Source organism: Helianthus annuus, chromosome 5 (genome assembly GCF_002127325.2).
Source record: "Helianthus annuus cultivar XRQ/B chromosome 5, HanXRQr2.0-SUNRISE, whole genome shotgun sequence".
Classification (NCBI taxonomy): domain Eukaryota; kingdom Viridiplantae; phylum Streptophyta; class Magnoliopsida; order Asterales; family Asteraceae; genus Helianthus; species Helianthus annuus.
This window is the reverse complement of record NC_035437.2, coordinates 86,227,130-86,239,429: the sequence shown is the minus strand read 5'-3', so window position 1 is coordinate 86,239,429 and position 12,300 is coordinate 86,227,130. Positions and strand designations below refer to the sequence as shown.

At 35.0% G+C, this 12,300-nt stretch overlaps 1 long non-coding RNA gene across 2 annotated transcripts; it reads left to right on the top strand.

The window, feature by feature from the left end:
• Positions 1 to 3,259: 3,259 nt before the first annotated feature.
• Positions 3,260 to 6,466, top strand: LOC110940480. 2 transcript variants are annotated; one of them, XR_002593203.2, is made up of 4 exons: positions 3,260 to 4,391; positions 4,570 to 4,932; positions 4,996 to 5,412; positions 6,234 to 6,466. It is a non-coding gene; the product is annotated as an uncharacterized LOC110940480 (long non-coding RNA). The 2 variants fall into 2 exon arrangements; XR_002593204.2 differs by having other exon boundaries at positions 3,266 to 4,391; positions 4,976 to 5,412.
• Positions 6,467 to 12,300: the final 5,834 nt, after the last annotated feature.

The window sequence follows — 12,300 nt, the reverse complement described above, 5'->3', positions numbered from 1 at the left end:
TGAGATAAAGGTAAACTAAATAAAAAAGTGTTAATTTAGTAAATAATAATATTAAGTATGGAAATGTAGGAAATTACAAATGTAGACATCTTCAATGAATGACACGTATCCAAAATCAGGTTTCTTTTATTATATAGTATAGATATACAACATTTACAAAATATCAAATACAAATACCGTTATCATACAAAACGTACGAACGACGTGGATAAGTAAAAAAAACGCGGTGACATTTTCATACTTATTCCATTAGTAGAGTAATTATGATACATTTGTAGAGTTTGGATGGGATGGTATGTGTTTGCCTATGTAATACTGGTGAATTGGTTGTTTGGAATCCAATAACTCGTGTGTTCAAGATGCTGATAAATTCTAATTCTCAGGGCTTTTACAATACTTATGATGATAGTATTGGGTTTTCTGTTGACTTTGTTGACGATTGCAATATTGTGCAAATTAAACGCACTTATTTCAGGTTGACTGTTAACATTTATTCATTTATTGAAGGTTCATGATCAACTCCAAAGTTCTTAATTTACAGTCCATAGTATCTATAGTTTGTCCGTTGGGACGTTTTATGCAAATAGTTTGTATTTTGTATTGACCAGATTCTAGTGTATGGGTAACACAGCGCAACTGAGTGTGGAAGCTATAGGCCAGTTGGTGAGTATACGAGATGAACTTCATATGTTGGTTAGTATTGGAATCTGTAATGTGTATCTTCATATAGGCCAGTTGGTGAGTATACGAGATGAACTTCATATGTTGGTTAGTATTGGAATCTGTAATGTAGATCTTCAATTGTGGCATCTGCAAAACGAAACTTGGTCGAAAGTGGTGTTTTTTGTACCCCATGTGTTTATGCCATTGATGATAGGGTCATCTGTGCACTATATTGATGGAAATAGCAAGTTAATTATAGTACACGAATGGGGTGAGGTTGTTGAGATAAACGTAAGGACAAAGAAGATGCATGGTTTTTTTTTTCTATCATCTTTATGCAAGGCATCATAGGTGCAACCTATATCGAAACTATAGTTTCACCACGTGTTTAGTTATCATTTGTATTTAGTTGTTTTATTGTTATCTTTGTGTTATATACATACTATTATGTTTGTGGTTGTTTTTTGTGTTTCGTGTATTTTTGTATATGGAGATTCAATGTTTAGCAATTAATGTGGTACTTTAACTGGTCTACTATGTTTAAAATATTTCTTTTAGTTAGTGTTGATTGTATTAACTTAGTAGAGTAAAATAATATTTTTTATGATTTATTCAATTTATGAAATGTTGTGTAATAATAGAGTAAACAAAATATTTTTTATGATTTATTCAATTTATGAAATGTTGTGTAAATTTTTTACGGCAATAAATATAATCTATGTTTGATTGTCATTGATAGCTTTTATTATTTTTAATACTTTCGTAAACATGTAATATGGGTAGATCTCGTTTATCTTCATTTAATGGTGTTAGCAATTCCTAAATTAATCAATTTACAAATATTTAATTAAATATTTTAAATTGTGCGAATTAGATATGAGATTTTAAGTTAGTATGTGTCACAACCCCTGACCCCACCCGGGAGCGGGTGCTGCGAGCCAGCCAGATGGTGTCGGTGTTTATTAATTACACAGCGGAAAATTTTTCAGCAGGATCATAGTTAGGAAATAATTTCAGAGTTTATAAAACACCAACTTTTAATATTAAATAAATGGGCTAAAACCCATATTCAATTCAATTGTTTTTATAGGGATAAACCCAAATAAATAAAACATGAATTTATTCAGGTATTTATAGCCACTTTATTAAACCTTCAGTGCTCCATAGCTGGCTACTATCATCTTTACAGCAAATTACCTGAAACACGTTTTGAAAATATTTTATCAGTAATAAATACTGGCGAGTTCATTCCATTTTTATAAAATATATTGTTATACTTTACAGCATCAAGGTTTTTATATTTATTTATATTTACCCAACTTAATCAGTATTTGTCACATGGTGGCAGTTCCGATGTGACAGTGGTCATATCATTTATTGGCTCACTTTCGTCCAATAGTGAATTTATCAAGTAATAGATAATATCACTGTTGATCATTCTTTCAACTAGTGACTCGGGTCATATTACTGTTGATCATTCTCTCAATTAGTAATTGTGGTCATATCATTGTTGATCATTCTTTCAACTAGTGACTATGGTCATAACACTGTTGATCATTCTTTCAACTAGTGCCTTTGGTCATGTTACTGTTGATCATTCTCTCAACTAGTGACTCTGGACTTAGTAGTGTCCCGTGACATTACTTTGTCAAATATATTTTCTATGGCACAAAACCACTTAACCCAGAAAATGAAATATATCATTTTCTGTCAAACTAATAGCTATAGCTTTATCAAATATGTAATATTATTATTTAATATATTAAAGTGACTAAGACTAAAAATATAATCTTAGTATAGTAGAATATATTATATTTGACGATTTTATTATGGTATACATTTATGGACTAAACATTATTTTATAATGTAAATAGTAATTTAGGTTTATTAAGTATATTTTCTTTAATATATTTTAATAATGATTAATAAAGCTCTATTTTATATACACACCATTTAGATTTATTTCAATCATACATTAAATTTATTAATGATTTAATGTTAAAATAATATTAGTTATAGGCTATGACCACTGGGGCACAATTCCCCCTGTGATTGTGGTCATGTTACTATTGGCTAACTTTTTGGCCAATAGTAACGAGGATCAAGTAATGTATAAAACCTCCCATACCGGCAGTTATTACAAAATATAAAAATTTAATCACTGTAAGTATAACTGGTAAACATTCAGGATTTTGGAAAGCATTTTTAAATATAATTGTATCACAAAAAGGTGATAAAAAGGAGAATGACTCTCTTTGTAACTTTAGGGTTCAACTAGAAAGCCTCCTGATAGAATCTTGGGTATAATTTCTGAGCTATTTTAAATATATATATATATATACATATATTTGCACTCGTGTTAAGTATAGTAACCCTAATTCAACCTTATCCCTATGTCACGAGATAGAACCCCAACGAACTTAGTCGGGCAGAGCCTTGACATGCGTTATGGGGCTCCAGATCAATCGGAAAGGGTAGCGGTGATCGGGAGTTAAAGCACTTAAAACGGGGCAGGGCTTTATTATTATTATAGGTGAATATATATATATATATATATATATATATATATATATATATATATATATATATAACTTTAGAAAGAGAGAAGCGAGAGAAATGGAAAGATATTACACAATTTAGAATGGTGCCTTCTTGTGCTATTATATACTCTAATTTCTAACATTCTTAGGCATTGCTACTTGTACTTTGAGCTTTAAAATTTGTTTGGTGGTTTCTAAGAAACCATGGGTGGGTTTCTTTCCACCTGTTCAACCCGAAAATGGATTGGAACCCTAAGTAGGCTACGTGTTCATCTTCAGATCATCAAGACTAAGTCTTGCGGTGAAGTAAACAAATTAAAGAGAAAAGGAAGGCTGGTAAGGGTGGATCGAGAACAGAGACCGGTATTTCCGTCGTGGAAGCTTCTTAAGCCCTAATCTATGACAGGGGAGGTTGACCGGCGATGGCCGTTCACTAGGGTTCCTCGTACTCCGACAACTCAACCAGAAACGGTGATGATTGTAGAGATTCCGACGGTGGTTCACATAAGATGGAATCAGTTACAACCGCAATTGGCTTCTAGAAACAGTTTGCTTATGATTCTCACAAAAATTTCCACGGGACTCTCCCAAAGTTCAAACTCATCTCAAACACGTGCATCTATATAGCCATGTTTATGATTTTTGCGTTTTTCTTTGGGGAAATATAAATTGTTTATGTGCTTTTGGTTGTGTAATTGATGTTTTTCCTTAGTGTAGATACTCTCAAATTGATTGATACGTATATAGTGTTTTGGTGCTAGGGTTACTGGTTATTATGAATTTGTTAGTGTTTGATATGTAAGTTTATGATATGATATTTTTGTTTAAGTTGTAATTGATATTGTGGAGGAATCTGTTAACAATTATAATCTAGAGCTCTACATAAGAATATGAATTGACTATTCCTGTTTGACATAAGCTTTTATATTATGTTTACCAGATCAATCACACGCAGTGAATACATGTACGATTCGCTGATGAATCGAAAAGGATATCTTATTGTTCATTATCTTTTCATTGTCTTTATTATTTAACTTGGATATTGAACACAAGTTTTATTTTGTTGTCTTTAGTAACCGGCGGCTCTAAATTTACCACGAAAACGATCTGCAGCGGGGAAGGCCTTTAATGACGAACCTAAGACGAATGATTCAATTATTCCTTCTGCTGCCATTCTGTTTGTTTCTGGTATGATTATTTTTCTAGGGTTTCTAAATCAATCGTGCCATTAGGTTCAATTGGGGGTATTTTAGCCGAGTTATAGGATTAGTTTTTTGAATTAAACCATTTTGTATAATCCACTTTTTACTTCACTTTTCAACAAGTCATTAATCTGATTAGATGGCTTATTTATTGTTATATTTAGGGGATTTGTGGTCGGAATCCATAAAGACCATCGTTACCGTGGCACATACTCCTGCCATTACACCTTCTCTCCCTACGTTAGATAATTTTTCAATTGCTTACTTTGGCCGCCTGACGCCTCTTGAATGTAAACCCTAATTTTGTGGGATGGATCACGTTACACACGTAGTTGGTTTTTTCTCGGTTAGCGGCGGTAAATGGTGGTGGTTTGGTGATGGTAGCCGCCTCTGGCTACACAAAATGATCAGATCCACTGACGGAACTGGAGGCGGTGATGGTGAATACTGTTTCAGACAGTGGCGGTTTCGGCCGAGGTGGCTTCCTTTGACGATGAAGATGACTGACAGCCGAGAACCACTAGAAGGTAGTTCATATATCTCGATTATCAATATTTTTTCTGCTTCTAGATGTGTACTGTACTTTGTAGGTTTGGTCTTCTTATTGGATAGTGTGGGTATGCAATGATGACACGACTGATATGGAGCAAGTGGAAGTTGAAAACCATAGGGCACACCAAGACATGAAAGTGAAATGGCAATTTGGGGTAAGAATGGCACATATCAAGAGCTATTAGAAAGATCCGAATGAGCAGATGGAGAATGGTTATAAAACTATTGGTTGCATATGTTCACTGTTGCATAGGATTAAAGGAGTACTGAGAAAGCTGCCTGCATCAGATCGTACTAAGCTGCAAACAAGGTTTTCTGGTTTGTGTCTAGAGGCTGACCCCTTCATGGACGATATGATGGATCGTATGAAGGATCAATGTGATAAGAAACCGAGACATTTAAATGTCTACTTTCATTAACTTGCTACAACGTTACAGCCGACTTCTTGACAAATTGTAAGTTCTTAATTTTACATATACTCGCATCTGAATCAGATAATTCTCCCAAAGCTGTAAGTATTTTAAAATTAAAAATGTTAAGTATAACCAAAAGGCTTGGCTGGTTAGATGCTAAGTGCATTGTCTGATTTTTAGATTCAAATCTCACCTTCAGTTTTCCTATATTAAGTTGCCAGTTTACATATCGGACCCTTGAACTTTAAGCTTCTGATAATGGCCAAACAAACTCTGAAGTTATGTAACACTTGTATTTTAATAATTATATAATTTTCAAGTTTTTAAATATCCATTTTTTTTGTTTCTATAAAATACTACCATCCTTAAAGGGAATATCCATTATTATTATTGTCATTAATTAGCATAAATTGTGCTTACTGTTGCTATATATTAATTGGAATATTATAGGAGTTATCTTAATTAGTTTTAACTTTAAATAAAGCGCCCCTAGGCGTGAGGTGGTTCAACGCTTCTAACCACATGAGGCGACATGCGTACTTGAGGTGCACGACTCAGGAGCGCCTCATATACAAGAGTAGAAATATGTGCTCTTTGGTTGTACATATAGCTTTTTAGGTTGTATATAGTGCATATTTATATATTTAATGCATATAGGGATTTTACTATCTGAATTTTACGTACATGACCCAATAAACACTTATATAATGTATTATACAATTATCTTGTGCCACGCCGGCCTTGCGTGTTTTATGCATGCTTTTTGCACTTCGGCTCTGGGACCCAATCTCCTTACTTACGAATAACGAAATGATTACTATTTTGTAAAAGTTTTACTTTTAATCATGGTGTTTTATTTTCAGGCTCCATCTCCTTTTGGGACGCTGAAGTTTATATTTCTTGTGCTTATGGATTTGATGGTTCAAGAATATGTTTATTTTGTACTTAGAATGTCTTTGTCGTGTAATATCGCCAAGTATGTTGAAAGGCTTAAATGATTTTTGTAATTATGTTTACATTTCACGCTCCAGACTTTGCGTTAAATTTTCAACACCTTGATTCAGCATGGTTTCATTGGAACCACTTTTTTTTTGTCTTTCGGATGGTTCATTAGGTATCCCCCCATTATGTACTTTTAGTTTCATCAAACACTACATTATCCCTCAATTATCTTTGAGTTCTTTATAACTCACATGATTCATTAATTATGTTATATGTGTTACATTTAGTTTGCGTTCATATATTTAAGATAACATGTGACCATATGAAAACCGTTTTGGACAAGATTTTGTATATTGTTGAGACCTTACTTCTGGATATCCTTTTTTTTATAGAAAAAGTTTTTAAATATATTGCTTAGACCTTACTTTTGGATATCATTTCTAAGTCTATATTTCATCACTGGAGGAGCCATTTTGAATTAATTAATGTGAAAGGATTATTAGATCTAACCGTGTCTTCATTTAACCGTCAAGATACAACTTGGTTGTGGTTGTTCATTGAACAATTGTTTTTGGTCACACACATTACAATGTATGTCCGCTCGTATCGACTACATGTCAATTTGGTTCGCCGTCGCGGCGCAACGTGTGCGGGCCGGTTTTCTAGTTTATAGTTGAAAATGCATTTGTTGCTCACAAAATGTAAGGACACGTAGCACAAAAACAATACAAGTAGCACAAAAACAATTAAATGAGGTTTTTGATTATTTTAATATTTTATGTTGTACATGTAATCATGCAAAAAAAATGCATACATAGACATGCATTAAATCAAAATTTGAAATGTAAGTTTTATTATTTTATTTTTATAATTAATTCAATTGCTTCACTTATTTGGCGTTTATAACTTCTAAAATATGACGTTTTACAAAACAATGAATATATCATTAGAACGAGAATATTTTTGTCTACATTTTGGACCAAGTTTCATTAAAAATGGAGTAGGTTCAAATATAATGTATTTTTATAATTTAATTATTAAACGGTTCCTAAGCTTGTCTAATTACTTCATGTTTCTAACATTCAACTTACTCGTAATCCACCCGTTTATATACTTTTATTTTATTAAAAAGGTCACCCATATACAGGCCAATTAATTAGTATACCATTACAACCAACTATATATAAAATCGTTGTTAAAACTATTTGGGTCGAATAATTACATTAAAAATAAAACTAGTTACTAGTGGTTAATAAATTTGAATAAACCTATAATTCTTATATGATAAAAATGGGAATGTTACATCCTCCCCACGTTGTTTTAAATCTCGTCCTCGAGATTTGGGCTACGATATCTTTTTAAAGTTATGTCATGTCTTAGTCAATAAGAACAGTATTAAGGTAAATGACACAGAATCAAGACATGTTCAAATGAATACGTGTTTTACAATAAACAGAGCTCAATGGTTCAACTGAATTATTTCAAGAAATCGATGTCAAATGAATGAGATGAAATGATATAATTTCCAAGGTGACTAAGTTCAAGCCAAAAGAGATATATGATCAATAGATGTCTAAATTGAATGTTTACAAGTTGTGAATGACTTTTAGAATCAATAAAATTCATTGTCAAAAGAAAACTTACTTTGATTGTCAACTGAGGAAGATTTAGAATTAACAAGCTCAAAATGAAATAGAAGCACGAAAATGATTTGTCAACTATCGAACCATAACAAGAGAAAAATCAGTGTGTTGACATTTATTGAATTGCAAGGATACACCGAATTACAATAGAGTTTAGTGTATCATTGTCTTAATACATAATTGTATCAAGACTACTTTTGAATGATGAATCAAAGGAAAGACATACGTGGTTTTGAATGATTCGTATGATTATGATTAGCCCAAGCTACAAGTTTATATCGACGCCACAAGGTGTCGAAATGATTGAAATAGCTTAATAATTATGGTGACCGAACAATTTCACTGTGTTCGTAATCAACTGAAAGCTTTAATGAAGTAAATTTAGATATTCATTTCAAATAAATCTTATAGGATTTTCAATTAATGATGAAAGACCAAATGAATATCATATAATTTCGATCGATGATGAAAGAATCTTTGGAGGTACACCGGAATATAATACGAATTTGTGTACTCTTATCTTAACACATAATTGTATTTAGACCGTTTAAGATAATGAACCAACAGAAATTAAAATTCGTACATCAGGAGTGAAAATGAGATTAGCTCAAGCTTCAAATTAAAGAAAACGCCACCACAATGTGTCGTAACCAAAAATAGGATTCAATGAAAGGGAAGACCAAACAAGTCTGTTATGGTTTTGAACAGATGAAGTACTTGTCAGGATGAATTTATTTATAAACTTTTATTTGTATTAGGGTCAACTAATAACTTAACTTAGATATTACATATCAGCGATTGCGTCTGGAATCATTTATGCTTCTTGCGTAGTAAGTACGAATGATCGCGCGTTCTTCTTACCTCCGTTTGTTGTTTTTGCCTTGTTGTCGAGTGCTTTAGTCAGTTATGGGCAATACGGTTTGATGTGTCCTGTTTCTCCACAATTGTAACAGATATTAGTTTTCCTTCTACATTCTTCTTCTATATGCCCGATCATCTTGCAGAAGTTACAGTAGGGTGTTCTCCTAAAATGACATCTTCCTGAATGCTTTTTGTTACAGCTTCTGCAGGTAGGTTGCTCCAATGACGGTTCGGTTCCTTTCTTCTTGAATTCTAGGGAAATCTTCTGGGCTAACTCTTTCTTCTTGTTTTCTTCTTTTGTGCGGATTAGTCCATCTGTCAGGATGTTAGCTAATTCAACTGTTTCTTCAATAGTCTGTGGTCTAGCGGCCTTGACCATGTCTCGGATTTCGCTAACTAATCCCCAAATATAACAAGAAATTAGTACGGGTTCTGGCGAAGCCAGAGTTGGTACCATTCTTGCGTATTCGAAGAACGTTGTCGTATATTCACGACAATTCACATCTATCATTTTATGATTAAGGAACTCGTTAGCCATTCGTTCCTTTTCATAAGTGTCACACCCCAACCGATGGCGGAATCATCGGGGCGCGATACTAGGCGAATCAGATTGCTCAAGAGAATCCATAACAACTATCTTGCAATAATATTTATTACATTTGTTATCCCATACTAACAAATAATACAATCACATAAGTTATCTCAGATTTCTTGTCCTCTCGAACAATACACTTCCGACAACCTAGATTTTTAGGTGGGTTTCTAGACTTCCTAGCTTGATATTGATGTAGACTGCGACTAAACCTGCAACATAAGTTAAAATAATGTCAATACTAAAGTATTGGCGAGTATACAGGTTTGATATGTAGTAGCGTAATAGATTAAAAAGTGCTGCGAATTTCCACATGCATAAACATAATACACGACATATATGCTCACAAAACTGATACTACCAGCTAAGTCCTCGATGCTCGATTCTTCGATGGCATAACTAGACCCCGTCGGGCGCAATAGTACTATACTAGTCATGGTGGGACGTCACGAGTATAAGTCCTAGCACTTATGCAACTAGCATCACGTATATCTAAGCATAACAGTTATTCGCAAATGATAAATTGATTCATTGAATAATTCGTTTGATAAGTTTGATTTGTTAGGAACGTATGTTACACCCAAAAATGCGATAAAAAGGGGTTCAAGTATACTCACTGTGCGTATTTGGTAGGTTAACACAGCTTGGTTGGATTGGCGGGAAAGTGTCTGAGAATCCCCTGATTACAGACTGATTGCGTGAGCGTTTGATAGCGCATTAAATGATAGCGGGATAAACAAGAAACGAATGGTAATCCGATCGAATGCCGGCCCGTTCGGATGCGCTGCCCGATCGGCTAGCCTGTCCGATCGGCTAGGCTGTCCGATCGGCTAGGCTGTCCGATCGGCTGGCCTGTCCGATCGGCTGGCCTGTCCGATCGGCTGGCCTGTCCGATCGGCTGGCCTGTCCGATCGGCTGGCCTGTCCAGCTGTATTCGACAAAGTTTGAAGGTTTTTCGATGGTTTTGGTCGAGACGTTGTTGTGACGTGCGAAACAACTGAAATTCCATCAAGTCCGACTTGTTCTAACGGCCGGGAACCACCCCGTTCCATCAGATATGGCCGTTCTTGACGGTTTTTCCATGTTTAACCCGAAATGGGTCGTCTCTTTGTTAGAAATCAGATCTTGGACCAACACGACACTAGAAATGAGCAGAAGGTCGGTATAAGCTCCGATTCTACCGGTCTTGAGTGCTTTGAGTGTAAAGAAGTTGAAAGATAGTTGGAAAACCATCTTTGAATCCTTTTATTCATGATTATGTGTAGATCTGTTGTGAAAATGTTGTTTATTCTTGTGGAAATCCTTCGAATCTGAGTTGTTTTTGGTGGAATGAGGCCAATACTTGAATTTCATAAGAACTTCATGATGACATCACCCTAGAACACCTCAAATCCGTTGATTTCACGGTTAAAAGTTGAGATTTATAAGATAGAAAGGTGGAGGAGTGCGTGTAGATCAAATAAGTACAAGATTTGAGTTGAAAACTTACAAGAATCGCGAGAAATCGAGAGATGAAGGTCCAACAACGTCTGGTCGAACAAGAGCAGTCACATCAACTGTTGTTGATGTAACAAGTGGGGTATTTATAGGCAAAGGAGGAGAAGGGAGGTGGAGTGGTGCTTTGGATCGGATGGCCGTCCGATCGGTTGGCTGTCCGATCGGCTGGCTGTCCGATCGGATGGCTGTCTGATCGGATGGCCATCCGATCGAAGTGCCATTCGATCAGATGCCTCCGGTGAGCTGAGTTCTGGCGTTCCGTTTCGATCGTTAAGTGTTGCGATAGTTTGGTTACACCTTCTCATCCATATTTCATATATTTATTATAATTAGTTACGTTGGGTCGTATGTACATATCCCTATTTCAAAGTTACGATACAATAACTGAGTTTCGTTTCGAATATGCGATTTCCTTGCGACGCTTCACGGTCATCGAGGAGGGTAGAATAGGTCCTCTCTTAATGTCATCGTGAACGTTAATGTGTTTTAAGTAATGAGTTGCACTGCGACACATCACGGCTATCAAGGAGGGTAGAATTGGTCCTCTGATGTCTGTCGTTATGGACATGCAAAAACCAACTAAACTATGTAGATAGGATAAGTCGGATATCGAACCAGAGGAGGATTGTGGAAAGTGTCGTAGTGAAAAGTTTTAATTAACTACTACAGAATTGGAAAATCAGTTTGTTTGATTGTGAGAATTATCTAAATTAACGAATAAAAACTAAGGTTTAAATCAATAGGGGAGAAAATGGTTCCTCCAGATTTCAGGTTTGTAGCTAGATTCAATTATGTGTTTAATCGAAACACTCACATAGACATAAGTGTTTAACCTAATTCATCAATTGTGATAACCAACGACTAAGTACTCCGGTCAATACATAACGGGAGGTTATCGAATGATTATCAATTACAATTACAAACCCTAACCCCATGTCAAATATATCCCAATTACTAGAACTCTCGGGAACTGAATGCTTAGAAATTAAGGTTTAAATAAATGCAATTGTCTACAATCAATAAATCAAATCAAAGTGAAAAGCATCGAATGCTTAGATCACCGAGTTAATACGATTGTCACAAACACATAAAATTATCTAACTTACAAAACCCTCCATCCGGAGGAAACCATAAAACAACTAGCCGCTCATGTTGGTTGTTGATCTTCAATCGCCTGATACCCGGTTGACCCCCTGTGATATTCTGCCGTCGAAGATATCTGTATATCGATGATGTTGAGCCTCCAATGACCGTCGGCCCAATCCGAAAACAAAGACCACAAGTCTGCCGCCAATATGAAAGCCCACATGATTCTTTGTTGCTTGTTGACTTTTTGTGATAGCGGCCCACTCAAAGATATCCACTCAAATATATGTCAGCCCACTAACTTAGCAT